We start from the raw sequence: 25,001 nt of genomic DNA, 5'->3' as shown, positions 1-25,001 counted from the left end.
TTTACACGTATTTATTTTTGAATGTAAAGACCAAACTTCTATTGATGGAACAAACCCAATTTGGTCATAATTCATAGTATTTATATACTTCTGTATTAAATTTGCTAAATAACATTGCAGAAATTTGAGTTTTTGTTTAGGAATAATATCAATCTATGAATTTCTTCCTTTTTAATGGATTTGTTGATTTTGAGCATTAAGATTAAATAGTATCTCAAAATGAGATGAAAATTGTTCTTTACTCCTTTATTTTCTGAAAAAAATAAGGATTCCTAAAGCAGGATAGATTTATTGTTGAGGCCACAGGAGTCTGAAGTTTTCTTTTTGACATGTTTTTAAATTACAGATTCATTCCTTAGAAAATATATATAATTCCTTAGATTTTTTTGTGTCAATTATAGTATATGTTTTCTTCAAATGATTTATTGATTTCATCTAAATTGCCACATTAATTGGTATAAAAGTATTAATAATATCTCCTTTATATCCTAAAGCTCCTCCAGGACTTGCAGTGGTGTTACATTTTTCATTTCTGATACTGAGAATATATTTTCTTTCTTTGTCATTTTAGCTATGAGTTTGACAACATTATTGGCTTAAAAAACAAATTTTGACTTCTTTGATTTTTTCTCTGATTTGCTTTCTGTTCTTTTGAGCTCCTCTTCTATCTTTTTATTTTTTTTTTCTCTTTGCTTACTTTTTTTTCTAATTTTCTTTTCTTTTTTTTTTTTTTTTTTTTTTTTTTTTTTTTAATATATGAAATTTACTGTCCAATTGGTTTCCATACAACACCCAGTGCTCATCCCAAAAGGTGCCCTCCTCAATACCCATCACCCACCCTGCCCTCCCTCCCACCCTGCCCTCCCTCCCACCCCCCATCAACCCTCAGTTTGTTCTCAGTTTTTAACAGTCTCTTATGCTTTGGCTCTCTCCCACTCTAACCTCTTTTTTTTTTTTTTTTTTTTTTTTTTTCCTTCCCCTCCCCCATGGGTTTCTGTTATGTTTCTCAGGATCCACATAAGAGTGAAACCATATGGTATCTGTCTTTCTCTGTATGGCTTATTTCACTTAGCATCACACTCTCCAGTTCCATCCATGTTGCTACAAAAGGCCATATTTCATTTTTTCTCATTGCCATGTAGTATTCCATTGTGTATATAAACCACAATTTCTTTATCCATTCATCAGTTGATGGACATTTAGGCTCTTTCCATAATTTGGCTATTGTTGAGAGTGCCGCTATAAACATTGGGGTACAGGTGCCCCTATGCATCAGTACTCCTGTATCCCTTGGATAAATTCCTAGCAGTGCTATTGCTGGGTCATAGGGTAGGTCTATTTTTAATTTTCTGAGGAACCTCCACACTGCTTTCCAGAGCGGCTGCACCAATTTGCATTCCCACCAACAGTGCAAGAGGGTTCCTGTTTCTCCACATCCTCTCCAGCATCTATAGTCTCCTGATTTCTTCATTTTGGCCACTCTGACTGGCGTGAGGTGGTATCTGAGTGTGGTTTTGATTTGTATTTCCCTGATAAGGAGCGACGTTGAACATCTTTTCATGTGCCTGTTGGCCATCCGGATGTCTTCTTTAGAGAAGTGTCTATTCATGTTTTCTGCCCATTTCTTCACTGGGTTATTTGTTTTTCGGGTGTGGAGTTTGATGAGCTCTTTATAGATTTTGGATACTAGCCCTTTGTCCGATGTGTCATTTGCAAATATCTTTTCCCATTCCGTTGGTTGCCTTTTAGTTTTGTTGGTTGTTTCCTTTGCTGTGCAGAAGCTTTTTATCTTCATAAGGTCCCAGTAATTCACTTTTGCTTTTAATTCCCTTGCCTTTGGGGATGTGCCGAGTAAGAGATTGCTACGGCTGAGGTCAGAGAGGTCTTTTCCTGCTTTCTCCTCTAAGGTTTTGATGGTTTCCTGTCTCACATTCAGGTCCTTTATCCATTTTGAGTTTATTTTTGTGAATGGTGTGAGAAAGTGGTCTAGTTTCAACCTTCTGCATGTTGCTGTCCAGTTCTCCCAGCACCATTTGTTAAAGAGACTGTCTTTTTTCCATTGGATGTTCTTTCCTGCTTTGTCAAAGATGAGTTGGCCATACATTTGTGGGTCTAGTTCTGGGGTTTCTATTCTATTCCATTGGTCTATGTGTCTGTTTTTATGCCAATACCATGCTGTCTTGATGATGACAGCTTTGTAGTAGAGGCTAAAGTCTGGGATTGTGATGCCTCCTGCTTTGGTCTTCTTCTTCAAAATTACTTTGGCTATTCGGGGCCTTTTGTGGTTCCATATGAATTTTAGGATTGCTTGTTCTAGTTTCGAGAAGAATGCTGGTGCAATTTGGATTGGGATTGCATTGAATGTGTAGATAGCTTTGGGTAGTATTGACATTTTGACAATATTTATTCTTCCAATCCATGAGCAGGGAATGTCTTTCCATTTCTTTATATCTTCTTCAATTACCTGCATAAGCTTTCTATAGTTTTCAGCATACAGATCTTTTACATCTTTGGTTAGATTTATTCCTAGGTATTTTATGCTTCTTGGTGCAATTGTGAATGGGATCAGTTTCTTCATTTGTCTTTCTGTTGCTTCATTGTTAGTGTATAAGAATGCAACTGATTTCTGCACATTGATTTTGTATCCTGCAACTTTGCTGAATTCATGTATCAGTTCTAGCAGACTTTTGGTGGAGTCTATCGGATTTTCCATGTATACTATCATGTCATCTGCAAAAAGCGAAAGCTTGACTTCATCTTTGCCAATTTTGATGCCTTTGATTTCCTTTTGTTGTCTGATTGCTGATGCTAGAACTTCCAGCACTATATTAAACAGCAGCGGTGACAGTGGGCATCCCTGTCGTGTTCCTGATCTCAGGGAAAAAGCTCTCAGTTTTTCCCCGTTGAGGATGATGTTAGCTGTGGGCTTTTCATAAATGGCCTTTATGATCTTTAAGTATGTTCCTTCTATCCCGACTTTCTCAAGGGTTTTTATTAAGAAAGGGTGCTGGATTTTGTCAAAGGCCTTTTCTGCATCGATTGACAGGATCATATGGTTCTTCTCTTTTTTTTTGTTAATGTGATGTATCCCGTTGATTGATTTGCGAATGTTGAACCAGCCCTGCATCCCAGGAATGAATCCCACTTGATCATGGTGAATAATTCTTTTTATATGCTGTTGAATTCGATTTGCTAGTATCTTATTAAGAATTTTTGCATCCATATTCATCAGGGATATTGGCCTGTAGTTCTCTTTTTTTACTGGGTCTCTGTCTGGTTTAGGAATCAAAGTAATACTGGCTTCATAGAATGAGTCTGGAAGTTTTCCTTCCCTTTCTATTTCTTGGAATAGCTTGAGAAGGATAGGTATTATCTCTGCTTTAAATGTCTGGTAGAACTCCCCTGGGAAGCCATCTGGTCCTGGACTCTTATTGGTTGGGAGATTTTTGATAACCGATTCAATTTCTTCGCTGGTTATGGGTCTGTTCAAGCTTTCTATTTCCTCCTGATTGAGTTTTGGAAGAGTGTGGGTGTTTAGAAATTTGTCCATTTCTTCCAGGTTGTCCAATTTGCTGGCATATAATTTTTCATAGTATTCCCTGATAATTGTTTGTATCTCTGAGGGATTGGTTGTAATCATTCCATTTTCATTCATGATTTTATCTATTTGGGTCATCTCCCTTTTCTTTTTGAGAAGCCTGGCTAGAGGTTTGTCAATTTTGTTTATTTTTTCAAAAAACCAACTCTTGGTTTCGTTGATCTGCTCTACAGTTTTTTTAGATTCTATATTGTTTATTTCTGCTCTGATCTTTATGATTTCTCTTCTTCTGCTGGGTTTAGGCTGCCTTTGCTGTTCTGCTTCTATTTCCTTTAGGTGTGCTGTTAGATTTTGTATTTGGGATTTTTCTTGTTTCTTGAGATAGGCCTGGATTGCAATGTATTTTCCTCTCAGGACTGCCTTCGCTGCGTCCCAAAGCGTTTGGATTGTTGTATTTTCATTTTCGTTTGTTTCCATATATGTTTTAATTTCTTCTCTAATTGCCTGGTTGACCCACTCATTCGTTAGTAGGGTGTTCTTTAACCTCCATGCTTTTGGAGGTTTTCCAGACTTTTTCCTGTGGTTGATTTCAAGCTTCATAGCATTGTGGTCTGAAAGTATGCATGGTATAATTTCAATTCTTGTAAACTTATGAAGGGCTGTTTTGTGACCCAGTATATGATCTATCTTGGAGAATGTTCCATGTGCACTCGAGAAGAAAGTATATTCTGTTGCTTTGGGATGCAGAGTTCTAAATATATCTGTCAAGTCCATCTGATCCAATGTATCATTCAGGGCCCTTGTTTCTTTATTGACTGTGTGTCTAGATGATCTATCCATTTCTGTAAGTGGGGTGTTAAAGTCCCCTGCAATGACCACATTCTTATCGATAAGGTTGCTTATGTTTATGAGTAATTGTTTTATATATCTGGGGGCTCGGGTATTTGGCGCATAGACATTTATAATAGTTAGCTCTTCCTGGTGGATAGACCCTGTGATTATTATATAATGCCCTTCTTCATCTCTTGTTACAGCCTTTAATTTAAAGTCTAGTTTGTCTGATATAAGTATGGCTACTCCAGCTTTCTTTTGGCTTCCAGGAGCATGGTAAATAGTTCTCCATCCCCTCACTCTCAATCTAAAGGTGTCCTCAGATCTAAAATGAGTCTCTTGTAGACAGCAAATAGATGGGTCTTGTTTTTTTATCCATTCTGATACCCTATGTCTTTTAGTTGGCGCATTTAATCCATTTACATTCAGTGTTATTATAGAAAGATATGGGTTTAGAGTCATTGTGATGTCTGTATGTTTTATGCTTGTAGTGATGTCTCTGGTACTTTGTCTCACAGGATCCCCCTTAGGATCTCTTGTAGGGCTGGTTTCGTGGTGACAAATTCCTTCAGTTTTTGTTTGTTTGGGAAGACCTTTATCTCTCCTTCTATTCTAAATGACAGACTTGCTGGATAAAAGATTCTCGGCTGCATATTTTTTCTGTTTAGCACACTGTAGATATCGTGCCAAGCCTTTCTGGCCTGCCAAGTTTCAAAGGAGAGATCAGTCACGAGTCTTATAGGTCTCCCTTTATATGTGAGGGCACGTTTATCCCTTGCTGCTTTCAGAATTTTCTCTTTATCCTTGTATTTTGCCAGTTTCACTATGATATGTCGTGCAGAAGATCGATTCAAGTTACGTCTGAAGGGAGTTCTCTGTGCCTCTTGGATTTCAATGCCTTTTTCCTTCCCCAGTTCAGGGAAGTTCTCAGCTATAATTTGTTCAAGTACCCCTTCAGCACCCTTCCCTCTCTCTTCCTCCTCTGGGATACCAATTATGCGTATATTATTTTTTTTTAGTGTATCACTTAGTTCTCTAATTTTCCCCTCATACTCCTGGATTTTTTTATCTCTCTTTCTTTCAGCTTCCTCTTTCTCCATAACTTTATCTTCTAGTTCACCTATTCTCTCCTCTGCCTCTTCAAGCCGAGCCATCGTGGATTCCATTTTGTTTTGCAATTCGTTTAAAGCGTTTTTCAACTCCTCGTGACTGTTCCTTAGTCCCTCCATCTTTGTGGCAAGAGATTCTCTGCTGTCCTGTATACTGTTTTCAAGCCCAGCGATTAATTTTATGACTATTATTCTAAATTCACTTTCTGTTATATTATTTAAATCCTTTTTGATCAGTTCATTAGCTGTTGTTATTTCCTGGAGATTCTTCTGAGGGGAATTCTTCCGTTTGGTCATTTTGGAGAGTCCCTGGCGTGGTGAGGACCTGCAGGGCACTTCCCCTGTGCTGTGGTGTATAACTGGAGTTAGTGGGCGGGGCCGCAGTCCGACCCGATGTCTGCCCCCAGCCCACTGCTGGGGCCACAGTCAGACTGGTGTGTGCCTTCTCTTCCCCTCTCCTAGGGGCGGGATTCACTGTGGGGTGGCGTGTCCCGTCTGGGCTACTCGCACACTGCCAGGCTTGTGTTGCTGGGGATCTGGCGTATTAGCTGGGGTGGGTAGGCAAGGTGCACGGGGGCTGGAGGGGCAGGCTTAGCTCGCTTCTCCTTAGGTGATCCACTTCAGGAGGAGCCCTGTGGCAGCGGGAGGGAGTCAGATCCGCTGCCGGAGGTTTGGCTCCGCAGAAGCACAGAGTTGGGTGTTTGCGCGGAGCGAGCAAGTTCCCTGGCAGGAACTGGTTCCCTTTGGGATTTTGGCTGGGGGATGGGCGGGGGAGATGGCGCTGGTGAGCGCCTTTGTTCCCCGCCAAGCTGAGCTCTGCCGTCCGGGGGCTCAGCAGCTCTCCCTCCCTTTGTCCTCCAGCCTTCCCGCTTTCCGAGCAGAGCTGTTAACTTATGACCTCCCAGACGCTAAGTCGCGCTTGCTGTCGGAACACAGTCCGTCCGGCCCCTCCGCTTTTGCCAGCCAGACTCGGGGGCTCTGCTTGGCCGGCGAGCCGCCCCTCCGCCCCGGCTCCCTCCCGCCAGTCCGTGGAGCGCGCACCGCCTCGCCGCCCTTCCTACCCTCTTCCGTGGGCCTCTAGTCTGCGCTTGACTCCGGAGACTCCCTTCTGCTAATCCTCTGGCGGTTTTCTGGGTTCTTTAGGCAGGTGTAGGTGGAATCTAAGTGATCGGCAGGACGCTCTGTGAGCCCCGCGTCCTCCTACGCCGCCATCTTCCGGAACCTTTTCAGCTCTAATTTTCTTTTCTTTATACAGTTTTTTTATGTTGAAACATAGATGATTGATTTTAATCATTTAATATTTCATGATACAAAAGTGTTTCAAGTGTTTCAAGTTATAAATTTGCTTTAATTACTTCTTTAGCTGAACCTCACACAGACTGATATGTTGTATTTTCATGATATTTGGTTTAGTTAAAAAATTTTTCCTTGTAATTTTTTCTTGATCCAGATTTAGAAGTGTGTTGCTTAATTTCTAACTATTTGAAAGTTTTTTAGATACTTGATTGCCATTGTTTTTTAATTTAAATGTATTGTGCTTGGACATCCTACTGTATATTTATTTTCATTTTTAAATATATTAAAACTTGCTTATATATAAAAATACTGTGACTATTCTACATGAGAAGATGTATTCTGTTTGTTTTCTATAATGTCCATTGAGTGTCAGTTAACTCAAGTTGGTTGACAGTGTTGTTTGTCTTCTATATCCTCACTTTTTAAATTTACCTTCTTATTCTCACTTACAGCTATGAGGGTGTTATAAAACTCAAACAAATGTTGTAGATTTACCTTTCTTTCTCTTTTGTTTCTGCCCATTTTTGCTTTATGCATACTGAATCTCTATCATTAGTAATTACACAGTTAAGATAGTTTTATCTTCCTGAAGAATTAACCATTATCATTATTTAAAAACAAAACAAAACAAAACAAAACTCTTTTTTCTGACAGGGCTCCTTGTCTTGAAACCTATTTTATAAAATGTCAGTGTTGCTGTCCTATCATTCTTATTCTTAGCTTTTTCATTTTACATCTTCTTTCAATCTATGTGGTATATATATAACACATAAACAGCAAATAGTTAAGTCTCATTTTATGTATAATCTGTTGATTTTTTTTCATTTTAATGGAATGTTTTAACTATTTGCATTTAAAGTAATAATTAATGTAGTTAGGTTTAAATTTAATTTAATTTTTTTCTATGTAGTAGTATAATTCCATTTAGAACCCTTCTACATTTTGTGTTATAGTTGTGTATTTTTCTTCAACAGACATTATAAATCCCAATATATTGTTATCATTTTCTTTCAAAGAGAGAAAAAATTGTTCTATCTTTTCAACCCAGGATGATGAAAGGCTCTGCCTGTGATTCACTTCCCCATGCCATGAGAACAAGTTTACAGAAGTAAACTTTCTGAAGTCATTAAAGGAGGGAATCTTAAACTCATTTAATTGGTTTACCATCTCTTAGGGATTAGGACCTTTCCCTTTCTGTTACACAATGACTTGATGGTCATTCTGTCATATATTTTATTTAGGAATGATATTTTATCCAGTGTTTTAGATGGTTTAAGCAGGAAGAGAAATCTAATTCCTGATAGTCCATCTTGGTAAGAGATGAAGATTTCCCTGTTCTTTTCAAAAGGTATGTTTGCTGGATATATAATTCTAGGTTGACAGGTTTTTATTTGATTGTATTTTTTCTCTGAGCACATTAAAGATGTTCCTTGTTTTCTGAAACTGTTGTTTCTGGTTTGAAATACACTGTCTGGCTTATTGTTTTTCCACTTTGTGGTATGTATTCACTTTTTATTTCTGTATTTAAGATTTTTTTTTAATCACCTTTGGTCTTAGCAGTTTGACTATGATTTGCTAAAAATGATACTCTTTATACTTATTCTGCAAGTAGCTTGTTAAGATTCATAGATTAATGGGTTGTAATTTTTCATCATATTTGAAAAAAATAATTTAATATTTTATCAAATATTTTTCTTACACCATTATCTCTTCTCTAGCTACTACTCCAATTGTATGTTTCACTGTTAGATATTTTCATAAGTCATAGAGTTCCTATTCATTTAATTTCAATCTCTTTTTCCTCTGTTCTTAAGTTTAAACATTTCTATTGATTGGTCTTTTGCTGTTTCTTCATCTGTCATTCCCTTTCTATGAATTTTTTTCATTTCAAAATTTCAATTTGGTTCTTTCATGAAATTCATCTTTTAACATATCTATTTTTATGATAATTTTCAGATCTTTATAATAAATATGTTAAAATTCTTTATTGATAATTGTACCTTTTGTGTATCTGTTTATATTGTCTAATTTTGCTTTTATCCAGGGGTCACATTCTGATTTTCTTTCCTATGTTAGACAACTTAAGAGCTAGAATAGGAGGGTGATTGGTTTGACTCAGCCAGATAATTCGATGTTGAGCAGATTTGGAGTGAAGTTATGGTTCTAGTTCTGCTATGGGTCAGGCATAAGGAGTCTAAGATGATTCTGTGCTTTCAACCTATTTTCAATATTTTCTGCACTGCCAAAGGACTTATAATCTCACTAACATCAGAAATGTAATTGGGTAGTAATTGCAGCTTTGATTAGACTCAGCTCACTCCTGTTTTAAAATATGTTAACTCTGAGTTCAGCCTTCTCTCTCAAGGAGAGAATATCTTAAACTCTTAGAACTTGCAACTGCAGTACTTAGAAACCTTGAAAACGCAAGACTTTTTTTTTTTTCCAAGGTGAGAGACTGAGAGGCTATGAGAACATGAGACCATGAAGTTTTCTCTCATGAGACCATGAGATTTCAAGGCTCTGAGGCTTTGAGACTCCAGGACCAGGGCCCCTTAAGACTACAACAAATTGAAAATATAAAACATCAAAACCATGAGATTGCTAGACTAAAGAACTGTAAAATTACAAGATTGTGCAGTCCTACTTCTAGTCTTTTCTTTCCTCAGCAAGACTCTCCTTGCATCTGGATTTCTTTCAGATTTAAATCTGACATGCCAGTCCATAGGTTCATCAGAAGACTGCCTAGTTTTTCCATGTCTAAGAATCATTTATACTCTTTTGTATGTCCTGTGTCCAACTTCTATTATAATCCCCAGGTATGAAAGCTTTCTCCCTTGTGTGCTCATCCAGGAAGGAAAATTTCATGCAGATTTTTTTCCCTATGAAATTTTTTATCCACAATATTTAGTATGATAGTTCGTTTTGTCTGGTAATATCTTGTTTTAGCAGATGTAAAAGTCTTTCACATCCTTCTATATTCTACTCAAAAATAAATTGTTATATTCTTGATAGCTTCCTCTTTCTTGTTTCTATTGTGTAAACAATTGTGCCCTCATTTCTGTGGTATCAATACTTTTCTTTGCATTGTTCTTACCATGATCCCATTTCAATTCTTGCCCCATTCTTATTTACGTACAAATCATCTCCAGGCTTATTTTCCTAAGTTGGTTATTTTTTCATAAGAATCCAATGTCATATTTGCTTTAATATCTATTTATTTCCTTTAGGAAGCCCTTGAGTTGTTTTTTTTTTTAATACACTTCTGAAACCTGTGTTGTATTATGTAATAAGATTCCATTTCTAAGACAAGCCCTGCATCTGCAATTCTAATATGAAGCCTGTCATCCACAATGGTTTTCCTGATACAAAGCTGTGACATGCTAATACATCTTTTATCACACATATATCACTTAATATGTTGCACTGTTTATCAAAGAGTTGAAAAAGAGGGCTTAACTGCCTAAACCACTATTTCTTTTACAATGCTAATACAAAGAATTAACAAAATAAAAACAAGTATGGATAAAACTTTGCATATTTGGTTTATATTTGAGTCAGTTTCATTCCTAGTATACTGATTATAGACCTATTTATGAATTAAAAAATGTGAAACATTTACATATGGACCTTTTTCTTATGTTAAATTCTGTTGAAAAATATGTTTCTGTTATTTAAAGAAGTTTTATTTGATAAAAAGGTATTTGTAGTGATGGAGTTTCAGACATGGTTACATTGAACATATTGACTCCTATGGCTATAAGCATATAGAAAAAAATAGACACTGGGACAATTAAAAACCGGTTTATTGGGGTACCTGGGTGGCTCAGTCAGTTGAGCATCTGACTTCGGCTCAGGTCCTGATTTCATGACTCCCTGTGTCGGGCTCTGTGCTGACAGCTCAGAGCCTGGAGCCTGCTTCAGATTCTGTGTCTCCCTCTCACTCTGCCATCCCCCAACTTGCACTCTCTCTCTCTCTCTTAAAAATATAAATAAACATTAAAAATATTAAACACACACACACAATTTATGATGCCTGGTGTGACTTCTGTTTTTCTGGTCTAACTTTTGTTCTCAGGCTTTCTAGACATAAAATTAGTATCCTAAACATATATAAATAAGAATGCCTCTAAAAGCAAATATATTTATATCATGTATAAAACCATACTCTTAGCAGATGGAAAAATTACTAACTACTTCAAAACATTGCAATAAGGATTGGAAACAAAGTCGATTAGCTACCTTACTGGTATTTAGAAAGAGGGGGGAAATCGGGGAGATAGCGTGTTCAAAGCACCAAAGCTCTTACTGAGAGTTATATTTACTCAGCTGTATTATTCAACTATGAAGTTTGCTTTGACATTAAATCATGAAACAGGCCATATTCCACTAAAGAAATCCCACAGCTGTGGTACATGATGGCTGTGGCAACAAAACAATAAATAATTGACACTGACAATGAAAACTGTTTTTTCCCAATGCACCTGATAGCTAATGTGTGAATAACTCCCCTGATATTGTCTACCTGTCAGTGTGGTACAAGTATTCTGCTTTAGGAATATAGAAGTTGATAAAGGTTATTTTTTTAAAAAAATAGCAACATCAAATAGCACGAGAGGATGAAAAAATTATTGATGTCAATAAACTAACATTCAAAAGACAATGCACCTTATCTATGAAGATATTAATTTAGAGTAAGGTTATACTAATTGATGTTAGAAAATAAATTTCTATCTGGACACGATAAATATTAAGGAAAGTACTTCAAGTCAGAATATTATCTGTCTACTTAGGAGATGCACTGTTAATTCTTTTTTTAGCATTTTGGTTTAAAAAGCTATTTACCTGTCAGACTGCATTTTTTTTGTTATCACTGTATATTTGTTTTACAATTGTACAGAATATAGGAAAGATTAATATAGTGGTAGATACATCCTTGGGAGACCAAAAGAATCTTGTAAATTCATTTGCCATCGAAATGAAAATGTTATTTCAGACAATGCCAGAAAGAATTTACTGATTGTACAAATTATTTACTGTTATTTCAGACAATGCCAGAAAGAATTTACTGATTGTACAAATTATTTACAGAGAAAAATCACACAAAAATGAGCTCACTATTAATATGACAGGGAAAGTATTGTGGTAAGAAACTAACTTGATATTTGTAAGTTCTTTTTGTATTAGGCCAAGGAAAGTGATTTTTGCTACCCAAAATAAGTCTTGGAAGTTTAATTTATAAATTAGTCACAGTAAGAGATTAATGACAATAACTAGTAATAAAATAGAACAATTATAACAATATACTATAATAAAAGTTATGTGAATGTGATCTCTCTCTCAAAATATTTTATTGTACTGTTCTCACCCTTCTCCTTGTTGTGATAATATGATATGATAAATTGCCTAGGCGACAATTCCAGTAATAACAGAAAGGATAGATAATTCTCTGTAGTGGCTGAGGATGGGCTTTGATTTCTGGAGAGATATAACTGAAATCCCACTGTCTTTTGGGCCCATAATGAAAGCTCTAGTCAAACTCGTGTGTGGTACAGTACCCAGAAAGTGATTTCAGTGCTTTGAAAAAAGGAAAACAACATATACAAAACTCTGGCTTCTGTGAAATGTACTTTGTTTCTTTTTCCAGGTAGAAAAAAAAGTGTACTCTGGTAAAAGATGAAGTATGTGAAGATGAGCTGGGTGACAGGAGGCCTTGTGAGCTAGAGTCAGGTAAATGAACCAGGTAGGTGATGTATATATTAAGTCAGTGTCAAACCAGTCATTCTACCAAATGATAAATTCTTACCACATTGTGGGGCTGACTGACTGCAAGAGAAACCCAAAGGATGTGTTTTGCTTAAATGGAATGAAAACATTTAAACCATGTATCATTTAAGTTTAATAGAAGATGATCTTATGTACATGAGGCTTTCTTAAAGAATATGCAAACCTGTATATTTTCTTGGACAAGTTTTCATCCTTTTAACTCATTATTTCCTTTTTTGTGTGTGTGTTTATTTAAACTCCAGCTAGTTAACATACAGTGTAATGTTAGTTTCAGGTATAAAATCTAGTGATTCATCACTTCCATACAACACCTGGTGCTCATCACAAGTGCCCTTCTTAATCCCCATCACCTTTTTAACCCATAACCCCCACACTCCTACCCTCTAGTAACCATCAGTTTGTTCTCTATAGTTAAGAGTCTATTTCTTGGATTGCCTCTCTTTCTCTCTCTTTTTCCCTTTGCTTATTTGTTTTGTTTCTTAAATTCCACATGAGTGAAATCACTGTAATTGTCTTTTTCTGACTGACTTATTTGGTTAGCAAAATACTCTCTAGCTCCATCCATGTTGCAAATATCATTTATGCCTAAATAGTATTCATATATATATATATATATATATATATATATATATATATATATATATATATATATATCTCACTTCTTCCTTATCCATTCATCTATCCATGGATGCTTGGGCTGCTTCCATAATTTGGTTATTGAGATAATGCCGCTATAAGCATTGGGGTGGAGTATCCCTTTGCATTAGTATTTTTGTATCCTTTAGGTAAATACCTGGTAGTGCACTTGCTGGATTATAGGGTAGTTTCCTTTCTCTTCCTCTAAGCAGCCATTTAGCAATTTTATTGAATATAGTAGAAAGTGCTTTAAAATTTTTTACTACTTAGATATTATACAGATTTAAATGGGAGATGCATATTTAATTGCTATGTGAAAATCTCTATAGTATATATTATTGTTTAGTGTCATCCAGATATGGAGAATGTGGTCTCTGTCTTAAAAAAGATTTCTAGGTTAGGTGTGGTCGAAGTATATACACTTTTTGATTCTGTTTTTTTTTCAATATGTGAATGATTTCATCCAAATTATAAAAAAGGTTTACAAAAAGTGACCCAAACATCACGTCTTTTTTTATTCTTTCAAGTTTTAAATGAATATACTGTACTATCACTCAAATTCAAAATGGGATATTTTTTTGTATTCTTGTTTCTAACATAACTGTCATTATCTGTATTTTTATATATCTGTGGAATTTTAAAAATTGCCCATCTATAAGTCAGTGGGCAGGAAAGAAATATATACAGCCACAAGTATTTGAAAGATCAAGGAAGATTTATTTAGTGTGATAGGGCATCAACATAGTTTCTATGAGGGTCAGTTACTTTCCATGGTTGAGAATACAGGAGAAAAGATATTTCTGTGATGCAAAAGGACAAGTAGCCAGGGTGCTCAGGCACCACTTTTCTCTGTCTCTCCCGTCTGCCCCCCACAGACATAGAAAAGCATCTTAATGACCCAAGGTTGTAATCTAATGAATTCTCAAACCCACTTTAGTTAAATTTGATGTAGTGGTGTAAAGAATCCAGCTTTTACCCACTCAAAAGGGCCAATTTTTAAAATTTTAAGAATTTTGAGAGCCACTTGACATCATGTTAGCAGTTTGAAAATCAATCGTAATAAGAGTATTTATAACACAAAAATCAGTAAATGCTACAAATCACACTCTCCTTCCATTCTCTAGTGGGTTGCTCAACATTTACGAGGACATCACTAGTTATTTGTCCCTGCAGATCGTGATTTCTTCTTTAAAGTCTTTGACTTCTACAACAGACTCTTTTGGCTATGATTTTCCCTCTCAGATTGCTCACTTGTGACTGTGTATATGAATTTCTACTCCTTTTCATTTCTTAAATGTAATGTGTGCATTGCTCAGAATTTGGTCCTAGGCCTTTCTAGTCTCACTGTGTACTCTCTCCACATTTGAACTTTGTTACTCCACTGTCTGTAACTAACCTACAACACTTCCCTGAGCTCTGAAGCTATTTATTCAATTGCTTTATGAGTAACTCCAGCTACATGTCCTCTAAGGAACAGCAGCCTCAACATGTACAAAACTGAACGCGTCTCCCTCCTATGTTTACCCTCCTGTATTACTGACCACATTGCTTCCTTATATACAGTGCTTTCCTGCATCCCCATTGTGTGAGCATCACCTACGAACTCATGAGCTTGCTCTACTTGACCATGCATGGAGTGGCCTCTCCACATGTCTTTAGCTTCATTATCATCTATATCCCCTCTCCCTATCCCACCCCAGCTATAGTGAGTTACTCAAAATCCCTCTTATGTATCTATAACACAGGGTCAGAGATATGTGCTAGGTGCTTCTGTTAAGAAAAAGAAGATGCACTGAAAGATGCTTGTCATCAGAAGAATCATCATTTAGTAACTTGTTTCAAGAATACCCTACAAGTGGGAGACAATATGAAACCCATGTGCCTGGAGAATACTTGTAGAAATACCAATTACAATGTACTCATCTACCTTATATGGGATAGGGACATTGGTCTTTGATATTCTTCAGCTTTTCCCATGTAAGTAATCAGAGTGTGAGCATTGCTGGAAGCCACTATTCTGCCTACCACAGGATCCAAAGGTAAAACTGGACGGTAGGAAAGAGGAAAAGTAAGTACCCCTAAACCCTAACGTACTGTCTTTTATTACTGCCAAAGGTGTGTCGGGGGATTCCTACAAAGCCTATCTCATCACTTTGTTGCTTCTACCTCTGATTGTTTTAGCTTAGTTTTCCCCACTCATCCCATATTCTTGCAATAAGGTTCTTCCACTTCAAGTGACTATCCTGTGACTGACTTAGATGCTATGTCCTTAGATAGCCTGCTTTCCAGATATAGTCTCATCATACTATGCCTCCCCAAAATACAGTAAGCCAAGCATCTTGAGATTTGTCAGCCAGCACCTAGTCTCTCAGAGTTATTAAGAGAATGCTGACAAAAATTTTAATAAACTTTCACCCACTCTGTGTCCTTTTCTCTATCATATCTTCCTTACACACTGTTTCTTTCTTTATCCATTTTTTTTTGAAAATTAAAAAGGATACAAACTAATTGGTGTTAGACAAAATAAACAAAGTATCCTAAATTATGCAATAACTGAGATATATGACTCTAGAATAGGGGCTAGAAATAGTTTTACAGAACTAGATAAAGACAGTGAAAGTCATCTAGTACAAATTCATATTTGTTCCCAATATGTACAGGTAGTGCTATTGTTACTATGTAACTCTGAAAACACTGACCTCTAAAACACCACATAAGATCATGAATTTCTTATTTTACTACTTTAAAAATTATCTCTCTCTCCTTCTGATATGCATCATTTTTCATTTGTTTTCTCAAATATATTTTCAGAATCTAACGGTTTTCTCCCTCCCACCCCCCACCCCCCCAATGCCGCCCACCTCCCACCATCATCTTGCCCTTAGGTTATTGCTGTATCTCCTGGCTGGTGTCTCTACTTCATGCCTTGATTCCATGGCTTCCGGTCTCCACCTGCACCTCAGGAGGTCAGAGAGTTGCTTTTCAAATCAGAATCAGTTTACACCCACATTACTAATACTTAATTTCTTCCAAAACTTTCCATCTCACTCAGAGAAAAGACCACAGTCCTTACAATGATAACAGACTTACATGATCTGCTAGATATTCTTAATGTCTAAATTCAGCTGCTCTGATTCTCCCCTTCAGATACTGCAGCTTGTCTGCCTTTTATTTTAATATCCCAACTATGTTCCTATCTCAGTGCCTAATTACTGCTGTTCCTTCTGCCTGGAGCATGGCACCTGATGTGTCCATTTGGCTTGCTCCTTCCGGCCCATCAAGTTTCTGCTCAAATGTTACACTGTAACTGAAGCCTTCCCTGTTTAGATCCCTAATTGTTTTCTGGTATTTTATTTGTTTTATTTACATTATAAACTTTAATTATGATATAAACTAAATAAGCTTTGTGAGGATATAAATCCGATTCCATTCAATATCCCCAGAGTTGAGAAAAGAACCTGCCCATAATAGGAGCACCTGGGCGGCTCAGTCAGTTGAGCGACCGACTTCGGCCCGGGTCATGATCTCACTGTTTGTGAGTTCGAGCCCCGTGTTGGCCTCTGTGCTGACAGCTCTGAGCCTGGAGCCTGGAGCCTGCTTCAGATTCTGTGTCTCCTTCTCGCTCTGCCCCTCCCTCACTTGTGTTCTGTCTCTATAAAAAATAAATAAATGTTAAAAAAAAAAAGAGCCTGCCCATAATGGGTGCTCAATTCATAGTTTATTTTATTTTTTATTTTTTTATTAAAAAAATTTTTTAATGTTTATTTATTTTTGAGACAGAGAGAGACAGAGCATGAACGGGGGAGGGTCAGAGAGAGAGGGAGACACAGAATCTGAAGCAGGCTCCAGGCTCTGAGCTGTCAGCACAGAGCCTGACGCGGGCTCGAACTCACGGACCGTGAGATCATGACCTGAGCCGAAGTCGGACGCTTAACCAACTGAGCCACCCAGGCGCCCCTCAATTCATAGTTTAAATTAATAAATGAATGCATGGATGAATGAATGAATGCAAAGCTTTCTATATGTTTGGTGCTAACTCTTCCTTAAATGTTTGGTAGAATTTGCCTGGAAAGTCATCTGGCCCTGGGTTCTTATTTTTTGGGAGATTTTTGATTACTAATTTGACTGCCTTACCAGTTATGCGTATGTTCAAATTTTCCATTTCTTCCTGTTTCAGTTTTGGTACTGTATATGCTTCTAGGAATTTGTCCATTTCTTCCAGATTTCCTATTTTATTGGCATATAATTGCTCATAATATTCTCTTATTATTGTTTTTATTTCTGCTGTGTTGGTTGTGATCTCTCCTCTTGCATTCTTGATTTTATTTATTTTTCTCCTTTCCTTTTTCTTTTTGATCAAACTGGCTAGTGGTTCATCAATTTTGTTAATTAATTAATTTATTTATTTATTTATTTATTTTTAATATGAAATTTACTGTCAAATTGGTTTCCGTACAACACCCAGTGCTCACCCCAACAGGTGCCCTCCTCAATCAAAACCACACTTGTACCCCAATGTTTATAGCAGCATGTTCAACAATAGCCAAATTATGGAAAGAGCCTAAATGTCCATCAACTGATGAATGGATAAAGAAGTTGTGGTTTATATACACAATGGAATACTACGTGGCAATGAGAAAGAATGAAATCTGGCCTTTTGTAGCAACGTGGATGGAACTGGAGAGTGTTATGCTAAGTGAAATAAGTCATACAGATAAAGACAGATACCATATGTTTTCACTCCTATGTGGATCCTGAGAAACTTAACAGAAGACCATGGGGAAGGGCAAGGAAAAAAAAAATGTTAGAGAGGGAGGGAGCCAAAACATAAGAGACTCTTAAAAACTGAGAACAAACTGAGGGTTGATGGAGAGTGGGAGGAAGGGGAGGGTGGGTGAGGGGTATTGAGGGGTATTGAGAAATTTTGTTAATTCTTTTTTGTTAATTCTTTCAAAGAACCAGCTTCTGGTTTCATTGACTTGTTCTACTCTGGGTTTTTTTTGGTTTCAATAGCATTAATTTCTGCCCTAATCTTTATTATTTCCTGTCTTCTCCTGGTATTGGGTTTTATTTGCTGTTCTTTTTCTAGCTCCTTAAGGTGTAAGGTTAGGTTGTGTATCTGAGATCTTTCTTCCTTCTTTAGGAAGGTCTGGATTGCTATATAATTTGCTCTTATGACCAAATTGCTGCATCCCAGAGGTTTTGGGTTGTGGTGTTATCATTTTCATTGACTTCCATATACTTTTTAATTTCTTCTTTAACTTCTTGGTTAGCCCATTCATTCTTTAGTAGGATGTTCTTCAGTCTCCAAACATTTGTTACCTTTCCAAATTTTTTTCTTGTGGTTGATTTCAAGTTTCCTAGAGATGTGGTCTGAAAATATGCATGGTATGGTCTCAATCTTTTTGTACTTGCTGATGGCTGATTTGTGTCCCAGTATATGACCTAATCTGGAGAATGTTCCATTCCAGAATATATGGAACAGAGAATGTTCCATATATTCTGGAGAAGAATATATATTCTGCTGCTTTAAGATGAAATGTTCTGAATATATCTGTTAAGTCCATCTGGTCCAGTGTGTCATTCAAAGCCATTGTTTCCTTGTTGATTTTTTGATTAGATGATCTGTTCATTGCTGTCAGTGGGGTGTTGAAGTCTCCTTCTATTATGGTATTAGTATCAATGAGTTTCTTTATGTTTGTGATTAATTGATTTATATATTTGGGTACTTCCACATTTGGCTCATAAATATTTACAATTGTACGTCTTCTTGGTGGATAGACCCCTTGATTATGATATAACGCCCTTCTGCATCTCTTGATATCATCTTTATTTTAAAGTCTAGATTGTCTGATATAAGTATGGCTACTCCAGCTTTCTTGTGTTGACCATTAGCATGATAGATGGTTCTTTATCCCCTTACTTTCAATCTGAAGGTGTCTTTAAGTCTAAAGTGGGTCTCTTGTAAACAGCATAAAGATGGGTCTTGTTTTCTTATCCATTCTGTTACCCTATGTCTTGTGGATTGGAGCATTGAGTCCACTGACATTTAGAATGAGTACTGAAAGATATGAATTTATTGCCATTATGATGCTTGTAGAGTTGGAGTTTCTGGTGGTGTTCTCTGGTCCTTTCTAATCTTTGTTGCTTTTGGTATGTATGTATGTATGTATTTATTTTTTTTTATTTTTTTATTTTTTTTATTTTTTAATATATGAAATTTACTGTCAAATTGGTTTCCATACAACACCCAGTGCTCATCCCAAAAGGTGCCCTCCTCAATACCCATCACCCACCCTGCCCTCCCTCCCACCCCCCATCAACCCTCAGTTTGTTCTCAGTTTTTAACAGTCTCTTATGCTTTGGCTCTCTCCCACTCTACCCTCTTTTTTTTTTTTTTTTTTTTTTTCCTTCCCCTCCCCCATGGGTTTCTGTTATGTTTCTCAGGATCCACATAAGAGTGAAACCATATGGTATCTGTCTTTCTCTGTATGGCTTATTTCACTTAGCATCACACTCTCCAGTTCCATCCATGTTGCTACAAAAGGCCATATTTCATTTTTTCTCATTGCCACGTAGTATTCCATTGTGTATATAAACCACAATTTCTTTATCCATTCATCAGTTGATGGACATTTAGGCTCTTTCCATAATTTGGCTATTGTTGAGAGTGCCGCTATAAACATTGGGGTACAGGTGCCCCTATGCATCAGTACTCCTGTATCCCTTGGATAAATTCCTAGCAGTGCTATTGCTGGGTCATAGGGTAGGTCTATTTTTAATTTTCTGAGGAACCTCCACACTGTTTTCCAGAGCGGCTGCACCAGTTTGCATTCCCACCAACAGTGCAAGAGGGTTCCTGTTTCTCCACATCCTCTCCAGCATCTATAGTCTCCTGATTTCTTCATTTTGGCCACTCTGACTGGCGTGAGGTGGTATCTGAGTGTGGTTTTGATTTGTATTTCCCTGATAAGGAGCGACGTTGAACATCTTTTCATGTGCCTGTTGGCCATCCGGATGTCTTCTTTAGAGAAGTGTCTATTCATGTTTTCTGCCCATTTCTTCACTGGGTTATTTGTTTTTCGGGTGTGGAGTTTGATGAGCTCTTTATAGATTTTAGATACTAGCCCTTTGTCCTATAACCTGCTTTTAAAAGCAATGTCTCAAATGTTATCTCATGCGATTAAATGTTCTTTTGTAAAAGATTATTTAATGCCTACATAAAATGCAACATCATGATCAAGTGCTTTAAGAATTCTCAGGGTTTGAACAAAACAGTTGCAATTTTTATGGATGCCTTTGTAATTATTTATTATTGCCTTTGAAATAATACAAACACATTTTCTATTTTACTTCATGTCAGTTAATAATATTTACACAGTTGAAAAAAATCTTCATTTTCACATAGTTTCCCAGTCATTTGATGTGTGCATGTGAATATTATATTTTTATTTAGTTCGCACAAGAAGAATTAGAGGAATCACTGTGGCATAAAACAAAAAATTATGTAGTCTTTCACCCATATGATATTGCATCCATTCTGGAAATATAAGCAAGACATATTTATAATTGGAAAGAGCAATACAGAGCCACGGATGATGAAGTATCGAATGTGTGAGGAATGCAGCACATACTGTGAGCCGTCAGGGGAGTGAGACATCACTATCTGCCGAAGGAGTCAAGACAGATTTGGGAAAGGACATAAGACTTGCGAAGAGGCTTGAATAATCAACACATGAATACATGAAGAGGTACTGAGACAGTTTGTGAGGTATAGCTCTGCAAAGGTTTCACATGGAAGGTATTTTTGGTGTGTTTGGGGATATGTAAAGTTCTTATCACCAAGCATAATTTGTAGAGAGTGTTTCAGTTTTGGTTTTAAATAACATACAGCTTCTTGTTCTCAAAAGAGCTGTTCAATTTCATTGAACAAAGCATAACCTCATTAAATATGGGTTTTTTCACCCAAACACAAAATTTCCTCTCCTATATCGTTATGCATTGTCACTTTCCCCTTGTTTTAGAAAGAACAGTTTGCACGTTCCTTTCCTCCATTCTCCATCTCAGCCTTTGAATCCATCCGGTCCTGCCTCCTTTGAGACCTCCCTTCCTCAAGCTTTCAGCAGTGCCAGTTTGTCTCTCTTCATTATTGACTTATTCTGTTCTACATACGCTTCTTTCAATCAGCTATAAGTCTTTTTAATCTTGATACACCCAAACAGTCAATTTCAAGCATAAGAGTGCTGTTTCCATTTTACCACTAACCATCCACTCAGTAACAGCTTAAAGTCTAGAGTCTTCAGTAAAAAATACTGTTCTATAAACAAATATCGTCAGATTGCCTGTATAGAAGACAAACCCCATTCCAAGAAACTACTTTTAAAATCGGAAACATTTCTAGCCGTGTGTAGGTTGCTGCCATTTGCCAGTTGCAGATATTACTGTGCCATTTGGAAGGGATGGGACAAGGGGAAATACCTATTTCATAGTGGCAGATAGGTTAGTTTCTCTGCTCTTTTTTTTTTTTTTTTTTAACAACCATTGTAGTAGACACTAGGTTGGATATAATGCCATATATATCATAATATTCAGATTCCAGAGACTTACTCTTGTGTAGTTCTTTTTAGTCATAAAATCACTGAACTCATCTTGGTCTTTAATTCTTTGATATCTGCATCTTTGACAGCAGTCTACCTGTCATTTCAAATCTTTGTCTTGGTTTCCACGACACGGAACCATTCCGGTTTGTCTCTTATGACTAACAACTCCTCAAATCCTTAAAAAAATCTTTTTTTTTTTTCAATGCTACAAAAGCAGCTTTCAACCTCTACTTTTTATCTTCTCATTCAGTAGAGAGTACTGATTCCCACAGACAAAGCCCCTCTGTGTATAAATGAATCTCAAATACTTCTTTCTAAACTTAAGTTGTATTTAAAATTGTCATTTTTCTTATTTCATACTCTATAGTTTATTTTGGATGGTACTCTATTAAGTATAATTAGATTTCTCACATAAATTCAAATCATGACACTTCAAGAAAAATATTTTAACTAATTCTTATTAATAATCATATCTGGGCAATAGACGTCAACCAGGCTGCTCCAGAGAAGCTGGGCATATGGTCATTGTACCTAAAATTCATCACTGTCCCTACCAAGCAGCCTGTCTGTGTGTTCTACACTTCTCCCAATTGTAACACAATACTTCAATTACCATGGCATTTAATTTACTAGGCACAGTTACTAGTCTTTTACAAGGCAAATGCCTTTTTCTTTTCCCAAATGCATCGCTTCCACTTCATTAGGGTCTCATTACCTCAAATATGGAATAAGATAATAGCCTCCTAACTGACTTTGCAGCCTGTAGTCTCCTCTTACCCACAATGGATCATTTTTATACTGTCACGTTAACTTTATTTATCAGATTTATTTTGGGGGAAGCTGAAAAACTTCCAAAAATTAATCATAGCCTACAGATTAAATTTAAAATTCTCAACTTTGTTATTTAAAAACATTTGGTAACATACCAAAACATGTTTTGGCCTTGTTTTTTTATCACATGTATTTTTATTATGTCTCCTTCCAATATATGTCTCTGGTCGTATTGTTTTCATGCAAACACAGCTTGAGTGTTCCTAAGTGCATGATTTTGTTTATCTCAAATTCCTCATGAAAGCTTTCTTGTCATATTTAAGGCTCCTGGGTGGCTCAGTCGGTTAAGTGTATGACTTCGGCTCAGGTCATGGTCTCACGTTTAGTGGGTTCAAGCCCCGCATCGGGCTCTGTGCTGACAGCTCAGAGCCTGGAGCCTGTTTCAGATTCGGTCTCCCTCACTTTCTGCCCCTCCCTCCACTCTATCTCTCAAAAATAAATAAACATTAAAAAAAAAAAGAAGTCATCTCTCTCCTAGAATGTCTGTAGTGTATATCATCAATTATTTATTACTAATTTTGTTAATTTTTTATTATTAGAAGCATCTGGGATCAGTAAGAATTTTCAATGCACCTGCATATGAAATTTTATCTGGTGCTCATTGAATGATTATGCAGATAACAAAGTCACAAGAAAATAAATTGACCAAAAAAGAAAAAAAATAAACCTGTTGAATTAAATAGAAGTATAGGAAATGGATATTTTGAAAAAAAATATTTGCACTGAATTATATTGATTACTTACTTGGGGGATAAGAAGTACATCAGAGCTATATACCATGCAAATCCAAGGATGCCAATCAGAGTTGTACATAATAAAATGCTCTCTCTGTGAGTGCTCTGATAAATAATTATATTTAATTCAGGTAGTGTGATGAAATAGTATAAACTGAAGACTCACGGGAAACATTGCCAGGAAAGCAATCACATGTTCCATCCAAAGATGAATATTTAACAATAATAAAAACAACAGCACCCCAAATAAAGACAAATGTATTTTGGTATAATGATTTCTAATCATTATGTGCTCTAGTTTTGAAGTAATGTGTTTTGGGAGCAAAGGGATGGTAGTGGAACACTAGGAACCAAAGTGAGAACACCAAATCTAATTTTAGAGCTAGAATTTCACTTGCCTATTAGTTCATGTCCAGATGAGTTGATACGCTGTAAGAAAAATCAATGATGCATTCGGAAAGTGCATTTCAACTGAGAAAAAGAAGGTCATAACCTGGAAGGCAAGATTTATAGTAACAAAGATTAAGTACTAAGGTTAATTTTCAGTGTTCCCATTGGCCTAGTGAATAAGAGTCTTTAACTGGTAGTAAGAATATTGTTTCTTGATAGGAATATTATATCTGATTTCATATGCTTCCATGAACAAGTAAATCAGGAAATTTAATGCTTCAGTTGATGCAAATTATAGTAGGTGCACATTCTTTTTTCTCACTGAATCCTAAAAATAAAAGAGTGAAATTATTTTCCTGAAGGGAATATGCTAAATTGCCATGTGGTATTTTAGCAAGTCAGTCAGTCTTTTTGTCAAAGGCTATTCTGTTTTTGTCTGGTGATGTTTTTAAGCAAGGGTGCCCACAACTTCCTTATGTTTTCTCATAACATGTAATCCAATTATAGGTGACAGAGTTTTAAAATAGGTAAAAATCAAGACCAACAATTATTTAATTGACCTATTATTGTATCTTAAGAATCTAGTATCAAAATATGACTTTAAAAAGTGTCTTTTCCTTTTTCATAGAAACATATCAAGTTTCTAAACTTAAAACATATGTTTCTAAACATAAAAGCACAATGCTGTCCTATTTTATAATAAAGAATTAGTATTATTTGATCCTTTACCTCTGATTCTTCTAGTTAATGCTAATTATGTACTTTGTAAGACTAGTTCTTTTATTTTGTGTAGAGTACTGTGCATTAGTGTGTGTCTAAATTGTTCTATTTGTTCTCTAGAATTTTGAGTGCTACATTGTTTCTGAGAATAAATTCACACAACATAAAATCAACCATTTTGAAGTGAAAAATTAAGTGGCATTTAGTTCATTCTCAGTGTTGTGCAGCCACCATTTCTGTCTAGTTTCAAAATTTTTACATCATTCTAAAAGATGTAAAACTCCATACCCATTGCATAGTTGTTTCCCAGCCCTACCCCCAGCACCTGGAAAGCACCATTTTCTTTTCTGACTCTATGAGTTTACCTGTTCTGGATATTCCATGTAAATACAATCATATAGTATGTGACCTTTTGTGTCTAGCTTCATTCATTTAGTTCACTTTTGAAGTTAATCAATGTTGTGGTGTACATTAGAATTTAAAGCCTTTTTATGGTTGAATAATCCATTGTATGGATATATTTTGTTTATGT

Source organism: Panthera leo, chromosome B1 (assembly GCF_018350215.1).
Source record: "Panthera leo isolate Ple1 chromosome B1, P.leo_Ple1_pat1.1, whole genome shotgun sequence".
Classification (NCBI taxonomy): domain Eukaryota; kingdom Metazoa; phylum Chordata; class Mammalia; order Carnivora; family Felidae; genus Panthera; species Panthera leo.
The sequence above is the reverse complement of the archived record's forward strand: the minus strand, read 5'-3'. Positions refer to the sequence as shown.